Source organism: Pseudophryne corroboree, chromosome 1 (assembly GCF_028390025.1).
Source record: "Pseudophryne corroboree isolate aPseCor3 chromosome 1, aPseCor3.hap2, whole genome shotgun sequence".
In the NCBI taxonomy this organism is placed as follows: domain Eukaryota; kingdom Metazoa; phylum Chordata; class Amphibia; order Anura; family Myobatrachidae; genus Pseudophryne; species Pseudophryne corroboree.
In genome coordinates this window covers 797,484,087-797,493,004 of record NC_086444.1, presented here as the reverse complement: position 1 = coordinate 797,493,004, position 8,918 = coordinate 797,484,087, and the positions used below count along the sequence as shown (strand labels likewise).

Below are 8,918 nucleotides of genomic sequence, written 5' to 3'. Positions count from 1 at the left end.
AAAGGAAGTGCCGGTTCGTGAGCCAATCAGAGCTCACGAACGGCACTTCCATTATTAGACCAGACGGACGGAGACGCAGGATGGACACTGGAGAGGCGCGCGCGGCGCGCTGTGCCCTCCGTGTCCCGTTACAACAGGGAGGGAGAGGAGACAGCAGATTGACATGCGGACGCTCGTCCGCATGTCAATCTGCTCTTAATCAGTGGCGGCGCCCCCGCAGCCCCTCGCCCCCAAGCCACCGCGAGGGCTGCGGGGGCAGTAGTTACGCCACTGATGGTAACTTAGCAACCAGTGGAAGAAGGTCACTTCCGCAGGCCTAAGCAATGTGCCTGTAACCAATCAGGCGGCTGAATCACGGATCCCAGTGATTGGCTGGGCTCTCAGCAACAGGTATTTAAACCTGACTTATCACCCCAATTAACAGCATTGGAAGTGAACAAGCCCGCAAGACGGGTGAAACGCGTTTTCCTCCTCTGACCACGGACATCAGGAGTATGATGCAGATCTGTCTGACTCCAGACTGACCCAGGGACCTGGGCAGGGGCTAGTATTTTTTCTGTATCTTTCCATATAGAAACTTTGTTCAAACTTGTTGTAACTAATATCAATTAACAAATATCAAACCTATTCAGATGTTTTCAGATAGATACAGTATAATTTTTTTGCCTGCTATAGACGGGACATGAGAAATGTACCTGTCTACCCTCTCTTTTGTATATTTTTTGCTCATATCGTTTATCATTATCTGTTACCATATAGATAACCAGAGAGCAGATGACATTTTTGTTTGATTGGACACACTTCCCCCCTAATATTTGTCTTTCCTAGTGCAACAGCCCCATATTTTGGGTTGCAATCATAATCATATATAAAAAAAACTTTTTCTTCTTGGGGGAGTCTCTCTTGGGATATGTGCTTTAGCCCCTTCAGTCCCATCTAGCTCACAGCAGAGATTTTAGATATAATATATATGTATGTCTAAATTATCAAACAAATTGTCAGTACCTATTGTAAATAACACATGATCTCTGTGACATCGATCTCTTAATGTTCCCTGCCTAGCGGCACAACACATGGCGGTTATAGGTGGGATCAACTGGTGTTATTTTAACACAAGTCACATCTAGCATATACTGATTGTGTACTCTTACCCTAAAAAACTTACCTTTATCTTCATCTGCAGCCTCAAAAAAAAATTCTTATATCAGCGGACTCTCATTTATGATTCACAGGTGAAAACCTGCGTCTAACGAAGACAACAGATCCGCATTTGCCTTTTTCTGAAATCTCTAATCGGTGCACACTCATTGGTGGGTCGACCAATTGCGTCAAAAGTTACTACCATACCCCACCGACAGAGCCCGATCTCGTCCGATCTTGGAAGCAAAACGGTGGTGGGCTGGGTCAGTACCTGTGAGGGAGACCCCCAGGGAATACCCGGTGTTGTAATCGATGACCCCCTCCGACCAGATACCAACAGCAGGATCACCACTTTTTCTCTCCCCCCTTTTTCTTTCCCCCCTTCTCTTCTGTTTTTCTTCTCTTTTCTGCTAGATATCCAAAGCCAAAAAATTAGCAAAACTTATTGTCTTGTAAAATACGGGGGCAATTAGCAGGCAACCCCAATATATGTATATAATTCTGCTACGACACATACTCTTGATAAAACTGGTCCGATTAATTTTGACCCATTGAGGTCTCATTAAAACAAGCTTCGCTTGTACTGGTTGGTTAGGAATGGATGTAGAACTATAGTGTCTACATCCCCCTACAAGTCTTTTGGTGATAGACTAACCAGAACATTTCTAATTTTTTGAAGCACTTTGAGTGCATTGAGATATAAATATATCCTATTAACCAAACATGGTGGAGTATAAGAGTGAGGATTTATTTTAAATGAATTAATAAAAGCTATGTTTTAATCTACAATTATATAATGAAAACAAGAGTGCACCCACACAAGAGTCATCTGCAAAGTTGTTTTTTTTCTAAGACAGAGGTTCCCAAACTGTGTGCCGTGGCTACCTGGGGTATCTCGGGACACTTGCAGGGGTGCCCTGTGTTGGTGGTCCAGGACCAATTCAAATTATTCATGGTCAATATAATAGGCAAAACCAATTCTGGTGGCTGCCAGTCATAAAATATGTGGCCAAACAGAAGAAAATCTTGTCCCTCACCACACAACTGACCCTAAGGATGACATCACAAAACGCGATCTACTTAATGTAATATTTCTGTCTAAATTTCTAAATAAGAAATATTTGGCCTGGGGTGCCGTGAAAAAAATTTGGATATTCTAGGGCGCCGTAATTCAAAAAAGTTTGGAAACCACTGGCACAAGGGAACATTTGTAATTAGTTACCCCGCCCCCCCCCCCCCACCTCCAATGTCTCTTATGCCAAGTAAAACAAGGTTGTGTCCACATGGTTGCGAACAGAAGCAGACACAGAGACACATGCAGGCACGACGACAGGAGGGGTCATAGGGGACACCCGTACCAGGCCCTAAGAATCTGGCACAGAAAAATGGGGCCAGCCCTTCACTATGAGAGAGGCACCTCAGCAGGCAGCAACAGCAGGGGAGCAGCCAGCATGAAGTAACACAACTTTCCATAGCTTCACTGCCGAGCCTAACGGGGAAGGGAGAGAGATGTTGTGTTGACTCTTATGGCCAATATGATGTTTAACTAACAGAATCCTAATACTTCTGACTGAGGTCAGTGCCATAAGCAGTGCTTTATCCTTAATTGAGTTTATTGCGGATACACTGTAACATTAAAAATCAATGAAAGCACAGTGAACATTGGGTTTATACAAAGTCACACATAATCAAAGATCAATACGGAAACCCTGCCATAAAATAATAACTCATATTCTAATGTGAATGTAATAACTTTAAATAAGGAGTGATATCACATTTCCCTTATGTCAGTCACACAAAAGACAGGTGCCTCAAACCAGTGGCCAGTGTAGTGGAGTCTGTGAGGTCATGCTGTGATGTCATAATGGGCCTCAAACCAGAAAGAACCAGTGCTGGCTGGCCTGGTGGGGTCTGTGAGGTCATGCTGTGATGTCATAATGGTATCAACTGCCTATATCTCAGCTTGGCTGCTGCCTCCCTCATTCTCCTTCAATACCTGGAGACACAAAGCTCACCGGCAGGAGTAGAAACAACTGGCAGGAGAAACACACTTGGCTGAGGTTAGTAACTGGACAAAGACAATGGCAGCTTAGTTAGATGTGGCAGCAGACTTAGATGCCCATTTATCAGCTATTCAAAACCTGTTGCATATGTGCTCCAGCCAATCAGCTCCCAACTGTCATGTGTTTAAAAATGACAGTTGGGAGCTGATTGACTGGAGCAACATTTATCATACGGAATGAGTTTTAAACAGCTAAAAATCATTGATAAATGGGCAACAAGAATCAGAGGGGAATAGAAATGATTGCTTTAATGATTTAATAAGACAGAAAATAGGATACAGATACTGCACATTAAACTGGAAACAAATACATAGAAAACGAAATTATGTCATAGCTGGTGCTTATTTAAATAATACTATCATGTTTTATTTAAAATGTTTTGTATTATACATGTGTATGTTAGTTTATTATAGTGGTCACTGAGGTTTTCCATGATGGTTTCATCTTCTGCCACTGAAGCCAAACTACGGAGCTATTTATGTACTGAGAAATCCTCACCGCTCTCCTGGTTTCCTTATTACACACTGAGCCATAGAGTACATCAGCAATACATGGCCACCATTAATAGTAATCTAGGGGGAGATCTCTCATCCCTTCTAATGATGGGAGGTGTTGCCTATAGCAACAATCCGATGTTAACTACTGTATCATTGCATGGAGTATACTAGATAAATATTAGCTAGAAGATAATTGGTTGCTATGGGCAACAGCTCCATTTATACTCTTTAGAAGGTTTGATAAGTCTGAAAATATTAGGGAAGGCAGAAAGTAGGTTTATGTCGGACACCGCAGATGATTTTACAAATTCCAACAATGAAAGTGTTCTCAGCTTACATAAGTATAATAGTAACCGGTGAAATGGACTGTCCAGAAAGGCCATTATACAGCTTACAGTTTCAGGTTCTAGTTGATCTTAAATATGAATGTATATCCCTAAATACTGTAGTACATGTTACTTACAATTGTAAATGCATTGCAAGGCATCTAACACTGTCTACGCTTCATCTTTCTCCACACAAGCACTATGGCCCCGAGATGGATGATCACACTGTGGGAGACGATAACTGCCTGCTGTCCATGCAGAAGATACAGGAGCTGGAATGCTCAGAGAAGAGATGCCCACTTGCCTCGCCATACCAGGCTTGAGGAAGAAATGCCTCCAACCAAGCCAGTGGGTTATGATCACTCTGATGGCAGTTTATCCAAAAAACTATCTCCCAGTGAGAAGAACAAGGATCGCCAGATTAAAGTCCTCGATCTCATTAACAAACAGTTAGTCGAGGAGAACAACTTGTTAGCGGCAGAAAACACCTTATTAAAACTGAAGGTTGAAATGCTTAAAGACACGCTAACGAAGGTCATAGAGCTGTTGTAGGCCCCTGTGTAACTCCGCCGCTGTTACGGAGGCTCACCCAGTAGCTGACCAGTAACCATGGATTCTTATCTTTATGCACTCACCTATTAGAGTAGGGGGAAATATGCACTGAGAGGTTTCTGTAATCTTCTAATCGAAAAGGAGCGACCTTTCTTTTTTGAAGTCTGCAGAAATCTGTCAGTGTGTATTTTCCACCTTTTCTCACCTTCTCTAATAGGTAAGTACATAAAAACAATGTTCCATGGCCAACATCTACTGGTTACAGCTTACTGTGGTTATACCTGGTAGTTAATCTTTACATCATTAAAGAGCCAGAGCAAAGATATTGTCTTCAGTGCATTCTTGTCTCTATTTAATGTAGTTGTAGTGAGAAATATATTGTATGTCTAGCTAAATATATAACTATGATAATTATTCATAATATAAAAATGTTTTTCATTATCACCAGTAAGGGGTGGGTGTAAGTCCCGATACTAATGGTGACTGTGGATGGAGATACTCGGCGGGACGTCCTCCTGTGTGAAGACAAACAGATAACCGGCATATACGGCGGATATATGCATTACATACATAGTAACATAGTATCTAAGGTTGAAAAAAGACAATTGTCCATCGAGTTCAACCTATTTGTGGTCTCCTATGCAGGATTATTTGGTCTAAAATTTTGACTGATGCTGATGTCTGCCATAGCGTTCTATCCCTCTTTTTATAGTAACTATAGTGCGTGACTATGCACCATAACCCTGGATATCCTTATCCATTAGGAATTTATCTAACCCATTCTCAACGGTGTTGACTGAGTCCGCCATTAAAACTCCCTCAGGCAGGGAATTCCAAAGACGTATTGTCCTTACCATGAAAAAGCCTTTACGCTGTATTGTGCGGAATCTCCTCTCCTCTAACCTGAGCGAGTGTCCACGAGTCCTCTGTGTTGATCTAACCGAAAACAGGTCCCGCTCTGTGTATTGTTCCCTTATATATTTGTAGATGTTGATCATGTTGCCTCTTAGTCTCCTCTTTTCCAGTGTAAACATGCCTAGTCTTGCAAGCCTTTCCTCGTATTCCAGTGTCTCCATGCCATTAATTAGTTTGGTCGCCCGCCTCTGAACCTTTTCTAGCTCCAGGATATCCTTTTTGTAGTATGGTGCCCAGAATTGTACACAATATTCAAGGTGTGGCCTCACTAGTGATTTATATAACGGGAGTATAACACTCTCGTCCCTTGCATCAATTCCCCATTTTATGCATGCTAATATCTTATTAGCCTTCTTTGCTGCAATCCTACTTTGGGTACTGCTGCTTAGTTTGCTATCTATAAGGACACCTAAGTCCTTTTCCAGTACAGAATCCCCTAATGTTACCCCATTTCGCATTAACTTACACTTGTCTGTATTGAAGCGCATTCTCCATTTCGCTGCCCATGCTTCTAATTTAACTAAGTTGTTCTGAAGCGATTCAGCATCGTCCTCCGTATTTATAGCCTTACACAATTTGGTATCATCTGCAAAAATTGACACCATGCTCTCTAGACCTTCTGTTAGGTCATTAATGAAAATATTGAACAACTAGGTGATTCATCGCGCCCTACGGGCGCTGTTCACATCGTCGCAAGGGGCTGCGCCCCTTTAACCCCTGAACGCCTTTCTGGCATCCAATAATTGTATTATATGGAGTATTACCATTGCACGACGAAAGGGAGTCCGATGGAGAGGGGGCGGGGTAGTGGGGGATGTGGATGGGAGAGGGGTCCGGATGCGCTGCGGTTGGGGAGGGGCAGGTGTCGCAGATGGGGGGAGGGGTTCCGGAGGTGCTGCGGGTGGGGAAGGGGGGGTTCTGTGTGTGGGTTAGGGGGTCCGGAGTTCGCCACAGGTTGGGGAGGGGCGGGTGTAGGGGTGTCACAGATGGGGGAGGAGGTCTGTGGGCGCTGCGGGTGGGGGAAGGGCCAGGTGCGGGGGTCCCATGGGTGGGGGAAGGGTGAGTGTGGGAGTATAATGGGGTATAGATAATAGGGAGGGGTACACTGTAGGGGGTATATATAATGGGGATGGGTACACTGTGTGGGGTATATATAATGGGGATGGATACACTGTGGGGGAGTATATATAATGGGGATGGGTATACGTTGGGGGGAATATATAACGGGGATGGGTACACGTTGAGGGGTATATGTAATGGGGATGGGTACACTGTGGTGGGTATATGTAATGGGGAAGGGGTATGTATAATGGGGTCGGGGTATCGGGGGAGACTTCCTGCCGCGGATCCCTCACCTTACCTGGCCAGCTTGCCTCTCGACATCCCGCTGGCTTTAGCTTCTCCTTCTCGGTCCCGCATGCAGGTGGCGCCAGAGCTGTCACTGGGTCAGTCCGGGGACTGGCATGAGGCCTACACCGCCACCCAGCCTGGAGTCTGAGGATGCAGCCGGGGTACAGCGGGAAACACGGAGTGGAGGCCATGTGGGCTGGGAGAGGAGTCAGCAGGGAGAGCCGAATCCAGCAGCCAGGGCACAGGGACCACAGAGCTGCCCCCACCTGGGATATATACAGGGGGCATCCAGTCCTACACATAGCTCCATACTCTGGGGGTTACAGTGCTGCCAGTACCGCATGCTGGGGGTTATAGCAGGGACGTGCGGTGAGGTGTTTGGCCAGATATTTGCCCAGATTTGTGACTCATTTCCTAACTTTGTGTGACTCCGCCCAGCGCTATACACTGAGTCACAGATGTGGGCAAATATATAGGAGATGGGGGGGCAGGGGGAGATGTGTGTACAGCAGGTATATATATATATTTATATATATATATATACATGGGGGGTAGATGTGTGTACAGCAGGTATATAGATGTGGAGGGAGTACATAGGGCAGGTATATATGAGCGGGGGGGTTGGACTGGCCATTTTGTACTTCTGTCAAATGGCAGTGGCCCGATGGGCCGGTACGACCACACAGAGAGCGGGACTGGCCAAGCAGCACGGCCTTCCGACTCTCTGCTCTGACGCTGGCTGCTTTTGTGGTACCCACGTGTGGGATACCCCTACTGTCCCCCTACTAGTTTTCATAACAGCCAGCGCTGCCTGCAGGGACCTGTCAGCTACATAGGCACTGACAGTGTCGAGATCCCCTGCCCCAGTTGCCTAGCAACAACATGCGGGAAGAGCCGTGATGGAGGGCACCAGGACCCAGGAGAACCGTACTGCTGGTCTGCCCTGGCGCGGGAACCTGGAGTGTCAGGATTGGAAGGGAAGCTGCGCGCCAAGAAGAGGAGGAGGGCAGAGAGTGATCCGGCGCGCGGGAGCACGGCCGCGGGAGAAGAGAGAAAGCCGCCTCAGGGAAAGAGATAGGGTATTGAGATGATGTTTAATATATGCAATTGCTCCAAGTGAGAATCGAGTTATAGCGGTGACTGATATTTTCGGCGCAATAAATAGTTGTCACCGCCCCCATGTGTAGTGGTCCTTGAGTATATTGTGTTTGGATTGTCCTTCCGGGGTTCTCCTGGTTCTTCTGCCCCAGCCTTACAGGTGACGGAAAGAATAGTCGCTGGCCTCGACATCGTTGAAGAGTGGATACGGCCGAACACGAAGACGACCGAGCTTCAGGTACGAACCCACCTTAGAGCGTAATAAAACACTTTCATACAGAAAGACGCGGGCCTGCATCTAGTCCAGACCCCCCCCCCCCCCCCCGACTCATTGCATGCCCCTGTGAATCGCCCCCTCCACCATGGCCATGGCCCCCTTGTTGTGCGTGTGACTGCTGTGCATGTCACAGTGATGTGCTGGGGCTGCTTCATGGCCCCAGTCTGTCCCTGCTTGTGTTCCATGCAAAATTCTCCATCATTTCCAATGACTCAGATTCCTGATGTCTCCAAATTGAAAAGTTAACCTGTCTGTGGCTTGAAATTGTCAAAGTCGAAAAATATCCTCTTACATATGCCTTGTACTAACCCCTCATGCACATGCGCGCTGCACGTGCATGCGCTCTGCTGTGCGTGCACATATCCGCAAATTGCGTAAGATCGCTCCGGCGATCACGCGCGGTGTATGCGCATTTACGGTAGAGTTTGTGAGCGTCTAGCGGGCGACTCAATCATAACATATTTTACCCACATAGTGTGTTTTATAGTGAATATTCCCCTTAACAATGTCAGAAAGTATGTTTAGTGTAAACGGTTCTTGGACAGGGAAACTCCTCTTTGCATGATAGGAAGGGTCAGATAAAGGTAGAACGGTGGTGTCTAGTATCCAGCTGTAGAGTATTTTATTAGTAACATTTCGGTGTTGGTTAGGAAGAGATTGCTCGCTCCTGCACATAGTTATGTACAAAAGTAGTTTATAG

The 8,918-nt window shown here is 45.8% G+C and overlaps 1 pseudogene; it reads left to right on the top strand.

Moving 5' to 3' along the window:
* Positions 1 to 1,333: 1,333 nt before the first annotated feature.
* LOC134948660 (5S ribosomal RNA) lies at positions 1,334 to 1,452 on the top strand (annotated as a pseudogene).
* The last annotated feature ends 7,466 nt before the right edge of the window (positions 1,453 to 8,918 follow it).